At 35.4% G+C, this 24,237-nt stretch overlaps 2 pseudogenes; one reads left to right on the forward strand and one right to left on the reverse strand.

The window, feature by feature from the left end:
• Positions 1-7,996: 7,996 nt before the first annotated feature.
• Positions 7,997-16,870, reverse strand: LOC121465492 (annotated as a pseudogene).
• A 1,776-nt stretch (positions 16,871-18,646) lies between these two features.
• LOC121465494 lies at positions 18,647-19,582 on the forward strand (annotated as a pseudogene).
• Positions 19,583-24,237: the final 4,655 nt, after the last annotated feature.

The following is a 24,237-nucleotide window of genomic DNA, read 5'->3' on the forward strand; positions in this document are numbered from 1 at the left end:
TATGTTGAACAAACAGAAAGGGGTGGAAAACACCCTCAGAAATAGGTTACATAATGCTTTGTTAACCTTGAATTTTCTCAACGCTAATGAGAAGGGAACGACGGCTGCAGAAAGACATTGGATAATGGAAAAGTCTACTGAACTAAATCAACCAGTTTATTTCAAGGATGTGCTGACCTCATAATGGAAACCATGAGATGTGCTGCATTGGGGAAGGGGTTTTGCTCTTATCTCCACAGGTGAGGAAAAATTGCGGATACCATCAAAATTAATAAAGGTTCAGTTTGAAGAAGAGAAGCCACTTGGAAAAGATAAATAACAATTCTTTCACAAGGATGGCGAGCATACTGCTGGTAAGAAATACAGATAGGGTGGAGGCAGGGTTCTTTTCTTATCTCCACAGGAAAATACTCATCTTCAAAGAAATTAAGGGACCCTGAATATTTAATTACTGATGGATGGACACATTTTTAAGTATTAATTTTATATATATATATATAAATATGTCTTATTAAACATTTCTTTATAAATATGTAGAGCTGGATTTGAAGTTGGACTCTGGCTCAGTCCCTCTCCTATTCCAAGCCTGTTAGTAAGAGAAAAACTGTCTCATGTCAAGATCCATGATATGGGACAGAAAGAAATATGAGTTTAGAAAACATCTTTGCTGTTCTTCATATCTATCATACTTTTCATTGAATATATCTATCATGCCTTTCATTGAATATATATATGTATGTCTATATATGTCTATATGATTAATGTTTAAGTTTTTCACAATGAACAATGAGTTTTTCCTGAAGTGACATTTGAAGTTTCCAGGAAGAAGATGGGGCCCCACAACAATAACTCTACCTGGTTGATATGACGTCATGATGCTGATAGCGCTACTACAAGACCTGTATTGGGTACCAGCTGCACAAGACGATCCCAACATGGTTAGCTGAAATGGTGCACTTCTTGTACAACTTTCTGGCCAGACCTCCACAAAATACTCAGAGACTATTTGCAATTTTAAAAGACATTGATCTTGAAATTTAACCATCATTTTACTTTCACAGAATCCTCCAGAAAGAACGTCGCCCCCATGACAGCTGGAAGTAATTCTAGAGGACGACGTACCATCTCCCAGTAAAGTTTGCCCCTTGGTTTAGGGACATCATTTAGGGGTTGGGAGGTTGGGGGAAGAATTTTATAAGCTCAGGGATCATTTTGAAAAAAAAAGAGGGAATGATGGGATAATAGATTTGTAATTGTGAGTTACTGCTTTTAGACAAATATATTGGTATAGATTCTTGTATATTGATACAAAGTTAAATTATATTGACTATTGTATGCATGCATGTTTCTACCTCTGTTTAAAACATTTTTTACGTATTGACATATATTGTATTGATATATATATGTATATATATATTGTATATATTTACCATATTACAGTGTACATTTCTACCTCTTATTAAGACACATATATAATGTTTGTGTATTGATATATATATATATATTTACCATATTGCAATGTATATTTGTACATTGTTTATATTTGGAGGTCATTATCCTCATTTGTTACACAGCTGTTTATTGTTTTAGTCTTTAATTTAGATAGATATTGAGAATTATATAGATAAATAGTCATGTAAGTTTGTCATTTATAATTAGACTAATCCGGTTCTCTAGATATATAGAGATTATACTCAGTATAGATAGATAATCTTCAACCTCTTCAAAGATCTGTAGAAAATGGCCTTTAATCTAACTCAGAGTTTTGTGCTAGTGAGACACAATTGCTCCTGGCAACACCAATCTATTCCTGAGAGAATGTTGAGCACCAAAGACACTCCACCTGGAGCCTTTCCATTTGACAGAACTGGCCTTTGGGCAAAGAAATACCCATACCTCAACCACTGACAGAGATACAGAGTGTGCATCAATGGATAAAAAAGGACTGTCATATCCTGCCAATACAGGGTAAGATAGTTTTGAAAAGTTCCTTGCCTTTAATAATGGTATGTCAGTTATGTTAGGCCTTAGCCAAAGTTGGTTGACTCAATATTGCAAACGAGACTTTGGGTGATTGCCCAGGCAGTCAGTGGTCTCTGTCAATTGTTGCACATTTTGGATATATCTCGTTTGTTATGTAATATTTATTCCCTTCTCTGATCTTTAACGGAGTTGAAGATTATATAATTGTAGTTACTCTCTACATTATTTAGACTCCTTGAGATAGAATGATTAGCAAAACTTTTGTTCTCAATATTGTTTGTTATATTTATTATTTGTTATTATTGTATATAGTTGTATTTGGTTTAGTTCTGTCTTATTTAGAAAAAAAGAGGAAATGCAGGGATAAGTCCCGCCCCTAAGGGAGCGTGTTTGCCTCGGGCTAATGTTTGCCTATAAATTTGGCGAGCATGCTCCCAGCCACTGCTTCTGCTTTCCTGGTCTCTGCGGGAACGGTGGTTCTGTAAGTCTATTTCTCCATTAAAGCTATATATATATATATATATATATATATATATATATATATATACATTATGTCTGCATTCGTTTACGCCTTTACAGTACATAAGACCATGCCTAAAATGGTCCAGTATTTCAAAGGCAATTGGCTGAAGGAGTTCCCATAGCATTTTATTTTTTAGATTTTTACTATAATTACATTATTTGCCATATTCCCTACAAAGCCTTTCATAGTTCTTTTTGGTTTATTGTTGTTACCTACATTATATATACATACATAATACACACAAACACACACACACACAAACACACACATTATATTTTCCTAAATGTTATCTGCTAGTCTGTATGTTACTTGTATTCATGTTTTCGGGGGTGGATATTTGTTGTTGGATAATGAATTGATGTGCTCTTCTGTGGGAAAACTATCTAACATTCAGCATTCTTATTTGCCTGTAGTGTTTACTTACTTACTTTTTTATTTATTTTATATTCTAGCCAGTATTCCTTCCGTCCTATCCTCCCAGTCCCTCCTTTCAATTCTCCTCTGTTCCCAAACCCTAGTCCACTCCTTCTTCATTTCTTTCAGGAAGGGACAGGTTTCCTAAGGATATTAACAGAAACATGGCTTATCAAGTCGCAGTAAAGAATAAACACATCTCAAGTCTGGGCAAGGTCGCTCAGTTTGGGGAACAGGGTCTAGAGATACAGCCCCTGCTCTCATTATTAGGAGACCCACAAGAGGATCAACCTACATAAATGTAAAATATATATAGAATGCCTAGCTCAGTCTCATGCAGGCTCCATGGTTATTTCAGTCACTTTGAGTACCTATGAGCACAGGTTAGTTGATTCTGTTGGTTTTCTTGTGATGATCTTGACCCCTCTGGCTCTTACAATCTTTGTTCCCCCTCTTCTTCAGGATTTCCCAAGCTCTGCCTAATGTTTGGCTGTGGATCTGCACCTGTTTCTAACAGTTGCTAGATGAAATCTCTGTTATTACATTAACTATTTTTTTTTATCCAACTGTGTTTGGTTCTATCCTAAACTCTGGGTCATCTAGGCTGTAGGTCCTGGTAATTCAGTCAGTGCCAGGGGTGAGCTTATAAAACCTGACATGGGTTTTGGGCTAGACCATCCATTGGTTGGGCACACTAGGTCATATTTAAACAAACATTTTCCATTGGTAGGACAGACTATAGGTAAAAGTTTAGTGGCGGGGTTGATTTCCCACTCCCTCCACTTAAAGTCTTGCCTGGTAACAGGGGGTGAACTGTTCTGTCTTAGTTTTTTCTTGGTGTCCCTGTGTTTCTTTGAGAGATTTATTCCTTTCTCCCAATTTTTTGTTTGTCTTTTCCTCCATTTATTTAAGGGTTTTTTTTCATTTCCTCTTCAAGATCTCCATCATTCTCTTTATTTAAATTTATATTTAAAATCATTTTCTTCTGCTTCTTCTGGGTTAGAATGATCAAATCTTACTGTTATATGACCACTGGGTTCTGGCGTTACCATGCTGCTTTTAGGTTGTATAGGTGCCGATACATCTCTGCCTCCAATTGGTTCCAGCCATATCTTTGCCTCCTGGTCCATCACTTCCAGTGGTTTTCTGTGTCTTTGAAAACTGTTCTTTGTCTGTTATGTACTGGAGCTCTATGTGTCTCAAGGAGCCACTGATGTTTCTTTTGGCCTGCTCTTTTGGTTCGCTCTCTTGGTCTACTCTGTGTATTCACAGCCTGAGCTTCAGAGTTCTTCTCTTGGTCCTTTCTGTGTAGTTGCAACTTGTGTTTTAGAATGCCACTGAGGTTGTGGGAAATAGGAGCTTTTGGAGGTGGAGTGGGATTTGTAACTTGTAGGGTCCGATTGATGGGATGGTGTGTTGGAGCAGTCTACCTGCAGGAAACTTGCCTGCTGGCTCACTAGAGAAGCTGAAGAAGGTGGGGGAGGGACCTTGTGTTTTGCCTTGATATGGAGGGTCTAGAGAGTGAGGTGTCCCACTCGGTGGGTGGTCACTCAACTCTTGGTCCTGTGAATTTGCAGTCATTTTTTAGAGTTTCACTGAAGTTTTGGGGTCAGAGTGTGAATTGTAGCTTATAGGATCTAATGGATGGGATGGAGTATTGGAGCAACCCCTTGGTCGTCTCTGTGAATTAATCACCAGTATTTATGTAAATGCTGAGTGAGCCAATCTATAATCCTAGGGATCCCTAAACCATGATGTCTAGCTAGATTATCCAAATAGGTAAACTCAGGTTTCAAGTGAAAGATCTTTCGTCAATATATAATAAGGAAAGCAATTAAAAAGACCCCTGACATCAACTTCTAGTCACCAAATACACAAATACATATACATACACACACACATACACACACACACACATATTCATATGTATCTACACTCACATATGCCAATACATGTACATATATGCTTACTAGGCAGATACATATATACAAAAAATGCAAATAATAAAAATAATTTATTTGATACAGTCAGAAACTGAAATTAATGCCTTCAAAGATTTGTGATGAAACAGATGACAATGAAATAAAAAATGTGAAAGCTAGAAGAAATTAAAAATAATTTAAGGCTACCCCCAAGCACCATAGACTATCTAACAAAATAAATCGCCAACATCAGCTATTAGAAACAATATTTTGAATTGTTGGTCAGAGTTGTCCAACAAACTCTTACAAAACTGTAGGTTATGATTTAGCCCTTGGTTTCTTCCTCCAAAAATGTAGAAGGTAAATCCTTATTGCTGAAGACACCATGTGATTCAGACACAGGACAAAGAGGATCTGAGCTAGAACTGACCTGAAAACCTTCTTGCAGAGAATTAGTTCTCAAAGTACCAGAACACAAAAGTCACGGAAACTTCCTTAGGAAAGAAATAAAAATATAGTACTACCTTATGAACCACAAAAAGCATGACATAATAATCCTAAGGCTACAATAGGGGCACATCTTCATGGGTAATAATCAATAGCTCCCTGATGGACCACTGAACATGATAGAAATTATTTCTGGTACTGGAAATCGAGACAAGTAACCAAGGTTTTTTAAGACTAGGATATTGGGGGAAAACATAAAGCCAATACTTTACTCAAACAGCACAATCTCTAATTATTCTCTAAATTGTTATAATCATAGAGAAGTATAGTTTTTAACTTTTATTAAGACATTTCTCTTTGCAAGGTTAGAAACCATTACAGAAAACAACTGACCAAAACCAGTATTGGGGAACCCATTTCCAGCTGACACATCAATAATATAGCTTCTGCAACTAGCACTCAGGAATAATAATAGAGAGAGGACATAATGACCATCAAAACAGAGGAACAGGAAATTCTCTGTAGAAATTCAACCTCTGTAGAATATCTTGCATTTTTACTTTTTAATTTAAGAGATTCTACACTCATTAAGTCTTAGCAAAATGGCTGACAAACAGGCCCTGAACAAGAACAACACCAATAGACATGCTATAGAAGGGGGGGAGCACTTAAAGTGTTCACCCCCCAAAAAAGCTAAGGAATGCTGAGAACAGAAGAAACTATCTTCTCCATGAAAGAGCATACCCATTGGTTATCCACTAAAAGATGGTCAGCTGGGAATACACATGCATCCAAATCATAGCAAGTAGTAAATGAGCTGATAAGATTGTATTTACATATTTAGAAGTGTGTGTCTGTGTTGTTAGAATAAATAAAGAAAACAAAGACTTCAATCTGAAAGAAAACTGTAGTGCTGGCTACAGTTGAAGAGGGAAATAGAAATGAAGAAAGGAGAGAAAAGATATAGTTACAGTATGGTCTCCAAAATACAATTTAAAATGCTTTAAAGAATAAAAAGTACACTTCATACAATTCTACAATTAAGATCCAAGTGACCAAGAAAGAATATAGCACAGAAAGAATGTAAGACCAACCCTGGGAACTAATAAAAAATGATAATAACCTTAAAACAGCATATAACTGGAAAAAATACAAAAGGAAACTGGGAAAAGTATTTTCTAGATTGAATTCAGCTTTCTGTTTGAGGCAATTGAATCTGCAGTCAAAAGCAAGCTTAGGGCTGGGCCATGGTGGCGCACGCCTTTAATCCCAGCACTCGGGAGGCAGAGGCAAGCGGATCTCTGTGAGTTTGAGACCAGCCTGGTCTACAGGAGCTAGTTCCAGGACAGGCTCCAAAACCACAGAGAAACCCTGTCTCGAAAAACCAAAAAAAAAAAAAAAAAAAAAAAAGCAAGCTTAGTTTTAGGTAAGAGTATATTTGTTAGAAAGCTAAATTAGGTTTAAAAGGAGTACAATTACAGGGTACAACTGAGAGAGAATGAAATTGATCCCCTGATATTAGTGTTGACCATATTCCTGTTTGGAGGAATAACTCCATTGTCAAGTCAGGAAGTGATTGAGTTCAGGGATTTAGTTGGAGAGCAACTTTTACAGCAATCTCACAGAAAACCCAATTCCATCTCTTATCAAGCTCCAGGAATAAAATCCAGAAGACACCAGGACAAAGATCGTGTTTTAAAGGACTGAAGCCTTTTGGTCTGCAGAAGGCACAATACTGTACTTATCAAAGAAGTACATCTCTCCTTGGAACATGGGGCCACAAATTCAGTGCTGTTAAGCATTCTTTCTTTTTATTTTCATTGTATTTTTATTTTTTGTGTGGTATATGAACATGTGTCTATAGGTCACCATGTAGTCCAGAGATGTCAAATCTACTAGAATTGGAGTTACAGGTGATTGTGTGCCACAGGACATGAGTTATGGAAACTAAATTTGGGTTGCACTCTTTAATTGATGAACAGTCTCCACCACTGTGCTCACACGTTATAATATTATGACTACTATTACATTTAATCACACTTTCTTGTGTTGAGCTTTTGTTAAATCTTTATTGTATACATCTCTTTAATTTTCGGAGTAGATGACTAAAACTGTCAGCAGTGGCTACTAGGGAGTACCTTTCCTTAGGCCTGGCAGCTTGAGCAAGGGATTATTTCCCGAATAATCGTTTCAGTACTAAGCAGATTGAATGATCTCAAGGAAGTTCTGCTATCTCAACACTTGAGATTCCAGGGAGACTTCAGCACCAAAGGAGACAATAACAGTCATTAATTGAGATATGCTATACACATGACCACTTGAGACAGCTCTATTCTAGACATAGGAACACTCTAAGCCAAAAAAGACTCAGATTCAATCTGGTGGCTTAATGGGGCATAGGGGTAGTAGAGATTTATGTCACAAACTTTGATACTTGATTTGATAATGCGACAATAAAAATTGAAGTAGCAAATGTAAGTTACCTTTAATTTGTTATTAACCTTAAGTTCCACTTTAGATAATCAAAATCATAATTTAAAAGATTATTACCATTTTATATACAGTTATTTTCAATGTAAGATCAATGAAATTTGTAAACACAGACATTTTAACAACCATTTTATGTAACTTCCATGAATTTGAGAATGTTTATAGTACATAGAAAAAGGACAAATGTGATTAGTTTAGTTACCTATAAGTTAATAATCTAACAATGTAGAATCATAAAATGTATACTGAAATTCATATGATAGTATTGTAATCTCTTCAAAGCATTTCTAATCTCTTTGTTTCTTAAAGTGTAAATGGCTGGGTTCAGATGAGGTATGATGGCAGCATAAAACACTGCAAGAAACTTGTCTACTTGGGTCATGCTGACTGGCCACAGGTAGATGAAAGTGCAGGGCTCCCCAAAATATTATGATCACAGTGATAGGAACAGTGCAAGCAGAGAGAGCCTCGTATTCTTCATCCTTATATGAAGGCAGACAGTAATCAGAATAAGAGAATAGGAGATCAGCAACAGAATGAATCATATGGTTGCTAGCACCCCAGTGTCAACATTTATCAAAATTTCTAGGACATAGATGTCCATGCTAGCTAATTTGATGACAAATGGAATATGACAGAAAAAAACTGTCCAATTCCTGGGATCCAAAAAAGGGCAGTTTTACAATTATAACAATTTACAATTATAACTAATAGGCTTATTATTGGATACATATCATTGGCACAAAGCCAATGATCCAATGATGGCATCACTATTCCAATGCACATATGTCTACTCATGATGCTGGAGTAATGGATTGGCTTACGGATGACCCCATAACGGTCATAGGACATTGACACAAGCAGTACCATCTCGCCCTTTCCAAAGAAGTGTCTAAAGAAAATCTGACCCGTGCACCCTTTAAAGGAGATAGTCCCTTTTTCTTTGAGGAAGTCTGTGATCATCTTATATGTAGTGACTGAGGAAAGACGAAAGTCAATGAAAAAGAGATTGGCAAACAGGAAATACATAGGGGAATGGAGATGAAGGTCAATGATGATAATGAATACAATAAATATTTTGCCAAAATGGTGATTAAATAAAGTAAGGAAAATATCACTAAGAACAAAGAAAGACTAGAGCTCCCAAGAGTCACAAACCCAAGAATAATAAATTCAAATACCCCAGACTGGTTTAGTTCTTCAATTTAGTTCAGTTCTAAATAAATCTAAAGAAAACTATACAGGACTAGATCCTGTGAATGTCAGAGGATTGTATTAAAAGAATTTCTCTAACTCTTCTGATGGCAGTGACTGATCTTTGATATTTGCATATACAATTCCCTATAAGAGTCATACATTGTGTGTCCTAGAATCCTTACTCTCATTTATTTACACAGATTATTTCTTGTATATGAGTATAAGAATAAATATATGCTAATGCTAATGACCATTGACAAAAATGGCATATTGTTCTTAAATACAACTAAAACATAATTATGTAAATTGTAGAACTATTTTAGTAAAATATAGATTTTACATGTTCAAGGTAGATTTTTGACATAGTTGTTGCAAGATGAAACAGAAGGGAAAATAATGATACTTGTAAAGTTGTGATAAATTTATATATAAAACAATAAGAAAATCTTAAGAGAAAAGTAACAGAGTCAGGTAAAGTCAAAAATAGATATAAAACTGAGCACATAAGCAAGATAAAATATTCTTAATCTTCTTTCTTGAATTTATCATATCCTATATGTGTCATATTATTATTAAGTAAACAGGTATGAGTGGTGATAGACACTCCAAATGAGAAACCCTAATCAATTTGATACTGTATACCTGAAAAAAATGTGAATTTTTGAAAAAGAATATTTGGTAGTTACATGATAGGAAAATAAAGTTCTATATAAATTTAAAATGCTAGAATAGCTCTTTTTTAATTTTAATAATTATATGATTAATGAATGTATGAATAAGTAATTTAGTAAAAATTAGAAGTAGTAGTACTAGTTGATAAAATTGTCAACATTGTTTCACAATGACAACAGTTAATTGCATATGAAAGATGAAAAATGTGATATTTAGCTATCTGTGATAAAGTCATGACTATTGGGAAGAAATGTTCTCTGATCATGAATTTCAAAGGTTCTGGACTCTGTAAAAAAATGCTGAAAAACCATAAAGGATACGTAATTACAGTGTATCAGGAAGCCTAGTGTTCAGAAAGCTCATTTGGGAGTTGGAGAGATGGCTTAGTAGTTAAAAGCACTGGCTGATCTTCCAGAAAAGAGGACCTGAGTTAAACTTTCAGAACCCACATGACAGCTTATAATCATTTAGCCAAATGTGATTTAGACAGAGAATACACATTTTAACATTAAATTTCTATTGAAAAAAATAGCCTCTTAGAAACTGATATCTGAAAGTCAATATAGAGTTAAATGCAAACAAGACTGGGGCAAAAAGTAGGGGCTGAACAGGTTTCAAGTTACTTCCAAGTGAGTAGACCCTGAGTGTAGTAATAAGGGCGGTGGGGCTGTGTCCCCAGCACCCCAGCCGCCCGCACGGCTAGCTTATGCCCGAAATAACAACACACAAACTGTATTCATTTAAACACTGCTTGGCCCATTCTCTTCTAGGCTAATTCCCACATATTAATTTAGCCCATTTCTAATCATCTGTGTATGGCACCCCAAGGTGCGCTTACCAGGAAGATTCTAGCCTATGTCCATCCTGGGCCGGAGCTTCATCCCGGGAGTGGGGCATGGCGTATCTCTCAGGCGTCTGCTCCCGAGAGAAGAGCTGTCGAGACTCTGAGCTCACTTCCCCTTCCTCCCAGTATCCTGTTCTGTTTACTCCTCCCACCTATCCTCTAACCAATAAAATGGGCCAAGGCAGTTCCTTTATTAGCCAATGACCTTCCTCCATCACCTGAGTATCTGAAGCTGCAGCAACCTATCTACTCTCTTCCAGAGTACAATGTCTCCATCATTTCTCTGTGTTTGTAATTTTTTTTTTACAGATTTTCATGTTCCTTAGACTGAAAAATTATAACTTTTAAAAGAGGTGTATGTCGCCTATGTTCACCAATGGAAGGTATTTTTGGCTATTCAGGGTAAATGATATATACAAGTTCATTAGGTTCCTTATAGTTGACTTTCAAGCATGTCCAATATAGCAAAGTAAAGCTTTACTCCAAAAGGACACATTTCTAAACACTAAAGAAATAAAATCTAGCTTGACAAAAAGAATCAAACCAGGAACATCCAAATAAATATGTCTTCTCAGAACATATTCATATTCTAAGCCATTTACATTAGCTGTTATTTAGGTTACAAAGAGTAAATTTGAAATAAGAAACATTATATTGTAAATAATACATATTGCTTAGCATATGTGACTATCGATGTGGTGTTAGTTTTGTTACACGTTGTTTGTTTTCTGAAAGTTTTGTAGTATTTAGCAAGCCTAGCATTAACAAATGAATAAAGACCATTTGCCTGAATCAATCACTAGAAACAAGCAATCTAACTCAATTATTTGAAGATGAATTGTAGACTTATCTAGTCACTTAATAAAACTATTATATAATTATATCAAAATTTTAATACAGAAATATATATATATGTATATATATATATATAAATTGAGAAAAATTTAAGTGGGCATACATTTTTATTTACATACTATAGCAATGATACAAAAGAAAAATGGACTCTCATGAAGCAACTGTAGTTGAATATTAGCTAAGATTACCTTGATAATCTTTGTCTATATTTGAAATGTATAGTTACATATAGAATAAAAATGTTAAGCAATATTGATGACTTTAAAGGACAACAGTAATTGCATTAATTTATTGATATCAAATATTCCAAACAATATTTCTTGAATATTTTTGTAGTTGAGCTGGCTGTCATAACATCAGAAGACATAAACCCAACTCACAAAGACAAACTTTGCCTCATAAGTCAGGTCTGAGCTTATGTACAATGACATGAAAGCAAGAGGGGACAATATGGGATGTGTGGTGTGAAATTGGGAAAGTGTGAATGGGAAGTAGATGACAGAGCTTAATAGAGGTGTTTAATATTATAAGACATGTAAATATATAACATTGTCATAATTTAATCCATTGTTTTATGCAATTAATATGTTAACATAAATAATTTAAATGTAAATGACACTCAATGATTTTGTTAGTAGCTACATGGTTTTCAATAAAATTGGTACAAATGATATATAAATTGTGCTGTGTAATAAAATATCAAGCTTTGTTTTTCTTTAAAAAAATTATTCTTTGGTTTCCTTTACCTCCTCATCAAATATTTACTAAAACAACTAGTATTTCTTTGATGCAATGGGATTTTGATGTACAATTCCCATGATAAATGATCTGGAGACTTAGGTCACCAACCATCTGTTGGTCACCAAATGCTTTTGCCAGGTTGTAGGTAGTTAGAGCATTGGTAAGAAGTATTAAACAGACAGTATCCAAGACAAAGACACTTCCTAAAAGATAGTGGAAATACTTCTTCTAGTATTTGAGGACACCTGGTAAGTACACATCAATACCATACTGCATTAGCAGTAACTTTCCTTGTACAGCTAATGCACAGCATCTCTGTAACATGCAGAGTGCCCCATCTTCAATACAATTTTTCTTTCAGTTATACTTATTGGGTATCCATTCATGCTTGTTTCCCAAATAAATTTAGAAGTTGTATAACCCTAGGTTTCATTTCAATTTTTGGAACGAATTAGGCATCTGAGTTAAAAAAAAAAAAGATGCTGAAAATAGTCTTATAAAATACAGACCAAATGAAAGACGAGAGCAGGAAAAGGATAAATAAACTTATTGTAAGGATTTGACCACCTCACACACAGAGAGAAATTATGAACACGGTGGCTGTTAGGGGTTTCAAACAGTGAATAGGTATTAAACGACTCAGGAAATATTCCATTCATGATCTACCTTTGATTTTTTTGTTTTGCTTGTTGTGTGTCTGAGCCTGGTCCTTCTGTCATAGTCTCAGTAGTAGGTCAGTTTGAACATAGCAACAAAATGAGCCTTTAAATTTTACGCTAATTACTTCCCTTTTAACCTATATAGTGTTATTTTACTTTTTTCTAACTTCTTTACTATTATCTTTCTTGGTCCATGTCTCTTCTCCCTCATGTTTTTTTCTTTAACATCAATCAAACAGCTGATCAGTGTTAAAATAAGAAACAGTGAACTACTCCTACATGTGAGGTGTTTTTTTTTTTTATTGCTGATGAATCTGATGTTGAGCAAACTCTTGTAGAGCAACATATATTTAGGAGAAAATAATTTTTCTCTAATTTTAAATCATTATTATAACATTATATGCTAGTTTGAATAAATCTGAAATTGTTCAGTTGAATTTGCAAATCTGTTCTTTCTGAATCTAGTATTTTGTATTTATAAATCCACCTTTGGTTAATGTAGATACAAGAATCTTTGAGATTGTTTAAACAACACAAGAATATAGAATTTAGACAGGAAAAGACACTTAGCATTCTACCTTTTAGCCCTCACCATTACTGGTGTTATTTGGTGTTTCTTCCTAAAGAATGTTTAAGTTTAAAATGTTCACAAATAGTTATATTACTGTTTTTATGCTTTCTCTTGTTTTTCAGGTAAGTATAAATCTCTCTAGATTTGCCTGTGTAAATCTATTCTGGTGATTTTAAAGTTTAGTATTTCACTGTATTTATTTATTAAAATTAATAATTCATTATTTACACTTTTAAACTATAGTCTCTGTGTGAATGTATTTGTCACATATTTATTATTCAGTCTTGTAATAATAGCTACATGTTAAAATCTTATACATTTCAATTATAATACATATGCAATATACAAATTTAGATTTTTATTTAAAGTCTTAAAAATGTCGAGGCTCTTTTGCTGATCTATTTATTCTGCCTTTACAAATCTCTCCTTTTCTCCCCATTCTGATTGGCAAAACAGGAAGATTATGACTAGTGATGGATATAGAGAACTATTTCATTGTTAACTGTGTGTGTTGATCTCATTGTGATATTTCTATTCAAGTGGTACTGTATTTTCAATAATACCTTACTTGGCAACATGTTTACAATATTATGAGTGTTTATATTCTGAATAAATGATGTCTATATTTTTATACTTATGAGTACAATATCATCAGTGAGGATATGTAAAAACACCTGGAACTATAAACGAGGAAGATAAGAAATAAACCATTTTATGAAAACTCTGTTACAGCTTCTTTTTTTAAACTTAAACCATGGGTTTTAATCATCCATACAGTAAAACATACTGAATACGTATATGTTTTGTATTTCAAAATAGTAATATTTTAAATTTGTGGGTAGCATTTAATTCCATAGAGTTTTGATTATAGGTCCTTTACAAAAGGCATCTCCTCCAGCTGAGCACAGTATTTGTTCTAGTGTCCCTGTTCAGTCCTGCTCTATTTCACCTGATATTTACAATATAAATTTTCCTCCTGTGCCTATATAGCAGGGGCTCCTTGCCTCACCTCTGCAGTGTTTCCCTTTGGTTATGGTACTTACAAGATATATATAAAGGACTGTGTGCCCTGCCTGACTGCCTCAAGTTGCTCTGAGCATGTCATCTTTTATTTTAATTTATTGTTTTAATTTCATTCCTAGAGCATCTCAATGCAAGGAGCCAGGTATGGAGTGAGTGATGACGTGAAAATGACCGTAATAAAGAGGCTGGAGGAGAGCTTGCTCGTGTCTGTAAAATGGGGAATTCAGATATAAGATATTCAGTTACCCCTTGCTTTGTAACATGCTGACTCACTGAATCTTGATCTTACTGTTTCAGGTAAACTGGAGGCTGGTACCCCCAGGATATCTGTTCTCTTCACTGATATGAATATGTACCACTACACTTGGTTTTTAAACAGGTGCTAAGTATCTGAACTTAGGTCCTCATGCATACAGAGCAAGCACCTTACTCAGTGAGTCTTCCCAGCAGCCCTTTTTCTGTTTTATATGTAAATGATCAATTGAGGTCAACTAAAGTTAATGATAGAAAGCAAATATGGCTTACATGTTTTATTTGTTATATTTTGGTATGAATAATCCATCCACTCCCTAACACCATATATTTCTCCATTGTTCTAGGACAGATTACGTGATGTTCTTTCCATATTTGTATATGACCATTTGAAAGTATTAATTAAAATAAAGCTACTGCTTATAAAACTTCAGAAACATTATTTGTGTCAGAATAAAGTTCTAAACATAGAACTAAAATTATGTCTGCCTTGTCCTCCATTCTGATTTATTAGTTGAACAGGTGAACGAGTTAAGGAAATTTCAAATTACTTTCTAATGACTATAAAATTGTATGTATTTAATTTATTCAGAAATATTATTAATTATTTAATCGCTTATTGCTTTTAAGTGTTATGTGACTTAATTCATCAAGACTCTCAGATGGAGAGGTAAGCAGTGTAACTGATGCTGATTAGAAACAGCAGAACATGGAAGAAAACAATGCAATCACTTTACACTTTTAATGAGGGAAAATATGAAGAAAGGAAACCAAAAACATCAACAACAGGTACAAAAAATGAACCACTGAAATTGCTTGATAGTAAAAACTGTGAACATGTATAATATATGTCAAGAGCAGAAGTCTGTGGTGTGACTATTTTTTTTGTCTGGGAAAATGGTAATAATACAAATTAACAGATTTGCTTAGCCTCCGTGATTATATGTTTAGGTTTTACAGATTAACTTGAAGCCCTAGGAAGTCTTCTTTACAAATATGACGTATTTAACTTTGGACATAGGACTCTTGATTCAAAATTAAAACTAAAGGTAAATAATTTAATAGTAAGATACTAATTAAACTCAGTATCATGGTGCTGAAAGAAACAAAACAGGAGAAGTCTAAGATGAGTGAGTCATGCCAAATATTAAGAGTTAAAATAGGAGAAACAATCACTTTATAAAAATAAAAGCATGGAGAAAGGTTACATGCAATTTTTCAGAAACTGGTTGAGAAAATGCCAGACTGAATGTAGTTGCAGTCATCAGAAGGCCTTGTTTGCAGTGAATCATAAAGAGTAGAGTTCAGTGTTCTCACATCACGAGAAGAAATGTGGAAAAGGACTGATGGCTTTGCTGAAGTTGGTCAACATGCGCACTGAGTGCTGGGCTTTGTTCAAGTTTCCACTGTGCTGCATGCAAGTCATGGGCTTTATGCATCATAGCTGCTGCACTCTTAAAAACAACAATAGCATTAACTGCACAGATAAAATGAGAAACAAAGATACACTTTGTCCATAGGAAGGTGTTTTCCCTACTTAGCGGAAATGACTTTCTGGATAATTATTGATTTGGAATTCCATGCCCAAATTTCAATGAAAAATGGAAATTTCACTACATGTTCAAAAACGAACCCAGACTTCATGTTCCTGATGTGAGATTAAGCTGTAATCCTTTAAAAATTGGATTGGAAATCATTAAATGATAGGAGAACAAGTGGTTATAAGAGCTTCATGAAGCCAAGAGTCCAAAACTTTAGAAACATACAAAAGCAAATTAATACAATTACAACTAAATCCTGTAGAGCAACACAGTAAAACAGTAAGTGAAAATTGATCGCTATAGAAAATAGTTTCTCTCAAGGAACACGGTGTTAATGGCAATTGTATAGTAAGACTGACTGAATGGACACCAGGGATTTCTAGGGAATGTCTGGCAATAGAGAAGAGTAGTTACAGTGGACACCACTTCAGAGATTTTTATCTTAATGAGTTTATTACAGCTATAGGCTACATAAGCTGGAGGTTGTTTGATTGGAAGATGTTTGGAGTATATTTCAAAATACCATTCATTATAGCATAGTTCTGTAATCAAAAGAATTAAATATTTTTTCCAAATTTCTAAATGTAAGTCCTGAACCTAACACTTTATTCTTGTATATGTGGAGATTCATTTTTTAACATATAAATCTATAACAAGGACAGAGAATGTATACAGAATTATACATGGTATAAGACTTAATGTACTTGCTAAACTTACCTGCACAAAAGAAGTACATAATAAATATTATGCTTTGATATATAATTTTTTAACTAATAACACATTTACTTTTATAATCACTGAATATTGATGTCTAAGCAGGACCATGATAAATGTGTCACAGCCAAATATTTTTTTAAAAACATCATCTCAATTTGAGTAGGTAATATTTATAATAAATTGTATAGAAAAAGGAAAACATACACAACATATAAGATATGAATTATTTAAAAAACAAAAGACAGTAATGCAACTTATCCGATTGGTATAGGCATACATTCAGATACGATTTCAAAACTACACTGCAGTGAAACAAAAATGATGAAATAGATCTATATAACAAAACAAAAATAAAACTAACCAAAGGGAATGAATAAGAATAAAATAATATGAACATTCATCGGTAATATTAAGAAAGTCAAAATGCTAAATCATCCTCTGAAAATATAAGCAATTCACTTTCAAAGTCATATGGAAATGAGAATGAATGTCACTTCAGAAGAAAATAAATACAGATGCCCAAATGACATATAGAAAAATATTCACTATTGGGTATGTTGAGATGTTTCAATAGAAAAGACCATTTGCTGCTATTATACAGGACTCATGTTAAATTCAAATCACCCAGAAAGTTACTCGTGGACTGTAATAACTCAGGTCACAGAGGATAAAATGCCCGCCTCTAACTTCAATGTGAATTACACACACATGGAGCACATATAGATATGCAGACAAAATAGTCATATGCATAAAAGCAGGAAAATAAATATTTAAAATGTTCTGTTAATACAATAAGCCATAAGTGAAACACAAATCAAAACTACAATGAAATCACAGTATTATCTACTAGAAAAGCTACTATCAAATCAAAAGGTATCTAGTGATAATTAAGAATAAAGTAAAAGTCTACTTTGTGTACTTGTGATGAGAGTGTTCATGTAGCAATTGTATTGAATCATAGACATTTTTCAAAAAGTTAAAATAGGGCTGCCATATTTATCCATTATTTTCCCTTGGGCTGTATCTTAAGCAAACAAATTGAGCATACCGAAGAGAATCATTATTTTACATATTTATGACTGTACTATTTACAATAGCTTACACACAGAAATAACTAACATATAATTAAATATTAGTCATCTAAAGGAAGTAATTGTTTCATTTGCAGCACGAAGGAAAAAAATGCAAGGCACTGTTTTAAAGGAACTATCAGAGAGAGAAACATGTCCAACTTCTCATCATTGCTGGAAAATGTTAAAGAAAAAGTAAGACTGTAGAAGAGTAATCAATAGAGATTTGGGAATGAGAAAATGGGAGAGTAAATAGACTGAAATGTACAAATTACACGTGTATAAAAATACCTTTGTGCCTATACCTCCATTTCACCAGTGAAACAATTCATGAAAAAATACTTTACAAAATACGACAAGAACACATTCTATGGCTATTCTGTCATCTGAAGTGAACAGACACTAGAAACACTTAGAAATCAGTTCAGAGAACATATATAGAAATGCTGCAAAGCAAACCTACTATAACAGAATGTCTGGCTGTAGAATAAATAGGAGAAATCCCATCTGTTTCCGTTACCATATTTATGCTTGTGTTTCCTTAAAGGCACTATCATAAAAGTTTTATTATTTTTCAGTTGCTTGTTCTTTTGCTATCAACTCAGAGTTTTTCTCTTGATTTTGATTAGAGAATCAGGGCGTTTTGTAATTTGAATATATCCCTTAGTAGCTAAGCTACAAATTTTCATAATTTCCTAAGAAGTGATTCGAAAATACCCATACCAATGGATCAACTAAATGACTCCACTGTTTCTGAGTTTGTGCTTCTAGGACTCTCTAGTTCTTAGGAAACTAAAGTTTTCCTTATGCTGACTTTCTCTACACTCTACTTAGGAATCATTGTGGGAAATGTCTTCATTGTCATTTTGGTAATTGCTGAATCATATTTATATTCACCTATGTACTTTCTTCTGGCCAACCTGTCCCTCATTGATGTTGGACTTTCCACTACCACTGTTCCGAAGATGATCTCAGATCTTCTGAAAGAACACAGAGTAATTTCTTTCCACAGCTGTATGACTCAGATGTGTTTTATCCACATTATGGGAGGAGTGGAGATGGTGCTGCTCATAGCCATGGCATTTGACAGGTACACAGCCATCTGTAAGCCACTACACTACTTGAGAATCATGAGCCCTAAATTATGTATTTCATTTGTAATTGCTGGCTGGGTCACTGGTGTGGTCCATGCTCTGTCCCAGTTCTCTTTTGTTATAAACCTGCCTTTCTGTGGTCCTAACAAAGTAGACAGCTTTTACTGGGACTTTCCTCGGATCATACAACTCGCATGTACTGATAGAGACAAGTTTGAGTTTGTTGTTGCTGCCAACAGTGGCTTCATGAGCATGGGGACATTCTTCCTGCTTCTCCTCTCCTATGTTTTCATTTTGGTCACCGTCTGGAAAAGGTCCTCAGGGGATTTGTCGAAGGCACTTGTCACTCTGTCAGCACACATCACTGTGGTTGTTCTTTCTTTTACTCCATGTATGTTTCTCTATGTGTGGCCTTTCCCCACATCATCAATTGATAAATACCTGTTTATTGTTGACTTTGCTATCACACCTGCCCTGAATCCTGTCATCTATACATTGAGGAACAAAGATATATTGGTATCAATCCAAAGATTATACAAAAGAGTTGGTTATGACAATTTTTGCTGAGTTAATCTGGTATGAGGGCTCTAAAAGCATATGAACAACTGTATAATGTAAGTTTCCACTAAGGCATATGTTCCATTACCTTGTAAGCAACACACATCCATTACCACAGACCATTAGTGTCTTGCTCCTTTTTCTTTGAAAAATTAGAATACATAAGTATTCTAAAAATGCCGTATGGATAGATAATTTTTTTAGTCTGTTTAAATAACCTATAGTGATAAAAAATTAACACCAAATTTGTTTGTGTAAATAAATTAATAATCACAATGAGTAGTTCTCTATAAAGGACTAGTGTCTCTGTAATTTAGGTTGTGTTGTCTCAAAAATGCATCCAGAGTTTAAATTTGAAAGTGAATAATTTATTCAGAAGTGTGTTCAGAGTCATCAGTGGGAAAGTGAGACATTAGTAGCTTCTACTGTCTCTGCCCTAAAGGTGACTATATAGATGATGTAATTTAGAATTATTTAAATTTAGGATAGAGTGTCCAGTGTAGTTCTTTATTTTATAAATGCACATTATTTCTTTGATATGTCCAAACTGCCTCCTAGAAAATTTTCTCTGTGTGCTTTATAAAATCTGGAAAAATGGTCAAGCAGAGTGGATGATTAATACACTAAAAGAATCTAACCATCAAGTAAATTGAAGGTTAAATCTAAAGGCTAAGTATCTTATAAAACTACCCCTTAAATATTTTCAGTTTTATCATGCGGCAATAAGTGATACACAGGCATGGAAAATTCTATCCTCTGAAAAATCTGTGATTTCATCCTTTTTTTGAGTCTCTAAAGTACTGATGTTGGTGTTCTTTCATTCATATACACAGCCCAGCAAAGAAATGGCCAGTAAAGTAGTCTAAGGAGCAGGGTTAGATACCATCCTTATAAACTGATATCATCTGACTTCTCCAGGGACAAGAATAGACATCTGAGTTGAAATTAAAGTTCTAGGTAAACACAAAATAATGTCATTATACACACATGAACAAATAAAATAATTTACAGAGTAAAAGAGTAACAAGGGGAACGAGGCATATCTGAGAAAAGGCCACTGGGATTGATCTTCATTTGAAAGGGTATAAAAGCTATTATCACTGCAAACAATACAGCAGGAGTCTGAATGAAGAGGATTTCATCTTACTGGGTAAAGCAAGGATTCTGTTTTGGGTTGTTTCTGTTTTTGTTACTGTTGCTTTTTTTCACTGAATTTTTTAAATTCTATTAAGACTTTTTTCATATCGTTTTCCATCCATCTACTCCCTCCAGTACTTCTCCACCTCCCCCGCATCTTTCTCATATTAGAAAATGAACAGTCACCTAAGGGATGATAATAAGATAAGATTAAAAAACATACAAATTGGAATAGGGCAAAACAAATGGAAAAATAGCCCAAGAACAGACATGCAGAGACCACTGATATGTACATTCAAGATTCCCATAAGAGCAGAAATCAGAACACCATAATATATTCATAAAACCTATAGTACAAAAAACAATGGCTGAATAAATAAGTAAAACATAACAGTATAGATCTTTAAAAAAATCATTGAAATGACAAAAGACCTCCAATGATGCAGGTAAGTTCCTTTTCTGTTGACCATTGATTGTGGGGCATGTGACCTATTCTAAAGACAGCATGTTTCTCTAGTGAGACTCCTTTGGAGAAAGGTAATTTTCATTTACAAGTGTTTATCAGTTGGAGATAGCTTCAGGGATAATGATGATGCCTGTGTTCTCTTACAGGCCCCATATAGGCTGCAGATTTCTGATGGGAGAAAAGGCAGTCTAAACCACAAAAAAAAAAAGCAGTTCTGGTTAATATGTGATCTGTACTTTGTGCCTACAGCCTCTCTTCCAACATCTGAAATTGTCTTTCTTAATTTTCTGGCTTCAAACACACCACCTGCCAGCTTTGCTGTGTTCGAAATGTCTCTGTTCTGTACTAAAGTTCCGAGGAAAGAAGGAAAAATAATACATGCCTATATTAAAGACTATTAGACATAATGCAAAGAATAACTAACCTATATCCAAAACCCCATAGAAGCTAGGAAACAAGGAGTGCCCTAAGAGAGGCATACATAAATCCCCTGGGAAGGGGAATTAGACAAGATCTCCTGAAAAAATTGGGAGTGTGTGTGTTTGGGAGGAAGCCCAGAGGGAAGGGGAGGGGAGAAAGGTAGTGAAGAAGAGAGCATGAGGAAATGGGATGTTTGAGATGGGAGAGAAACAGAGAGGAAGAACAAGGAAAAAGATATCTTGACAGATGGATCCATTATGGGGCTAGTGAGAAGACAGGCAGTAGGGAAATTCTCAGGAATTTACCCACTAAGACCCTAAGCAAATAATGGAAAGGGTGCCTGAACTGGTCTTCCCTGTAATAAGGACCTTACTCCAGTAGCTAATGGAAACAGATGCTGACATCCACAGCTAAATACTGGATCAAGCTTCTGAAGACCAGTCCATGAGAGGGAGGAGCAAAGGGGTCATGACCATAATGGGAATAACCACAGAATCAGCTGACCTGAGCTAGTGATTGCTCATTGACTCTGGACTCTACAGCATAGAAACTTGTATAGGACCAAATTAGGCCCAATGAATATGGTGACAGTTTTGTGGCTTTGGAAGTCTGTGTGGCCACTGGCAGTGGGACCAGGATTTAACCTTAAGGCTTGAACTGGCATTTTGGAATCAGGCTAGATATACTGGGATGAGAGCCTTGTTCCTGCCTCAAAGTGATGTGTCAGACTTTGTTGACTACACTTGGGAAACCTTACCCTCTCTGAGGAGTAGATAGGGAGCTGGGGTCCTGGGATGGTGGGGAGAGCAGATGGAGGGGAGGGAGTGGGAACTGGCCTAGTTATGTAAAATGAGAAAAGATTCTTTTTTATTTATTTATTTATTTTTAATTTCTTTTTTTATTTATTAAAGATTTCTGTCTCTTCCCCGCCACTGCCTCCCATTTCTCTCCCCCTCCCCCAATCAAGTCCCCCTCCCTCGTCAGCCCGAAGAGCAATCAGGGTTCCCTGCCCTGTGGGAAGTCCAAGGACCTGCCACCTCCATCCAGGTCTAGTAAGGTGAGCATCCAAACTGCCTTGGCTCCTACAAAGCCAGTAAGTGTAGTAGGATCAAGAACCCATTGCCATTGTTCTTGAGTTCTCAGTAGTCCCCATTGTCCGCTATGTTCAGAGAGTCTGGTTTTATCCCAGGCTTATTCAGACCCAGGCCAGCTGGCCTTGGTGGGTTCCCGATAGAACATCCCCATTCTCTCAGTGTGTGGGTGCACCCCTCGCGGTCCTGAGTTCCTTGCTCGTGCTCTCTCTCCTTCTGCTCCTGATTTGGACCTTGAGATTTCTGTCCGGTGCTCCAATGTGGGTCTCTGTCTCTGTCTCCTTTCATCGCCTGATGAAGGTTAATATTTAGGAGGATGCCTATATGATTTTCTTTGGGTTCTCCTTATTTAGCTTCTCTAGGATCACTAATTATAGGCTCAATGTCCTTTGTTTATAGCTAGAAACCAAATATGAGTGAGTACATCCCATGTTCCTCTTTTTGGGTCTGGCTTACCTCACTCAGGATAGTGTTTTCTATTTCCATCCATTTGCATGCAAAATTCAAGAAGCCCTTGTTTTTTACTGCTGAGTAGTACTCTAATATGTATATATTGCATATTTTCTTCATCTATTCTTCCATTGAAGGGCATCTAGGTTGTTTCCAGGTTATGGCTATTACAAGCAATGCTGCTATGAACATCGTAGAGCATATACTTTTGTTGTATGATAGGGCATCTCTTGGATATATTCCCAAGAGTGGTATTGCTGGTTCCAGGGGTAGGTTGATCACGAATTTCCTGAGAAACCACCACACTGCTTTCCAAAGTGGTTGCACAAGTTTGCATTCCCACCAGCAATGGATGAGTGTACCCCTTTCTCCACAACCTCTCCAGCAAAGACTATCATTGGTGTTTTTTATTTTAGCCATTCTGACAGGTGTAAGATGGTATCTTAAAGTTGTCTTGATTTGCATTTCCCTGATCGCCAAGGAAGTTGAGCATGACCTTAAGTGTCTTTTGACCATTTGAAGTTCTTGAAAATTCTCTGTTCAGCTCAGTGCCCCATTTTATAATTGGGTTGATTAGCCTTTTACGGTCTAGTTTCTTGAGATCTTTATATATTTTTGAGACTAGACCTTTGTCAGTTGCAGGGTTGGTGAAGATCTTTTCCCAGTCAGTAGGTTGCCTTTGTGTCTTAGCGACAGTGTCCTTTGCTTTACAGAAGCTTCTCAGTCTCAGGAGGTCCCATTTATTCAATGAGGTCCTTAATGTCTGTGCTGCTGGGGTTATACGTAGGAAGAGGTCTCCTGTGCCCATGTGTTGTAGAGTACTTCCCACTTTCTCTTCTATCAGGTTCAGTGTGTTCGGACTGACATTGAGGTCTTTAATCCATTTGGACTTGAGTTTTGTGCATGGTGATAGATATGGATCTATTTTCATTCTTCTACAGGTGGGCATCCAGTTATGCCAGCACCATTTGTTGAAGATGCTTTCTTTCTTGTATTGTATACTTTTAGCTCCTTTATTGAAAATCAGGTGTTCATAGGTTTGTGGGTTAATGTCAGGGTCTTCTATTCGATTCCATTGGTCGACTTCTCTGTTTTTATGC

The sequence above is a fragment of the Microtus oregoni genome, unplaced genomic scaffold (assembly GCF_018167655.1).
Source record: "Microtus oregoni isolate MIOR12 unplaced genomic scaffold, Mior012 000031F_ref0000149, whole genome shotgun sequence".
NCBI lineage: Eukaryota > Metazoa > Chordata > Mammalia > Rodentia > Cricetidae > Microtus > Microtus oregoni.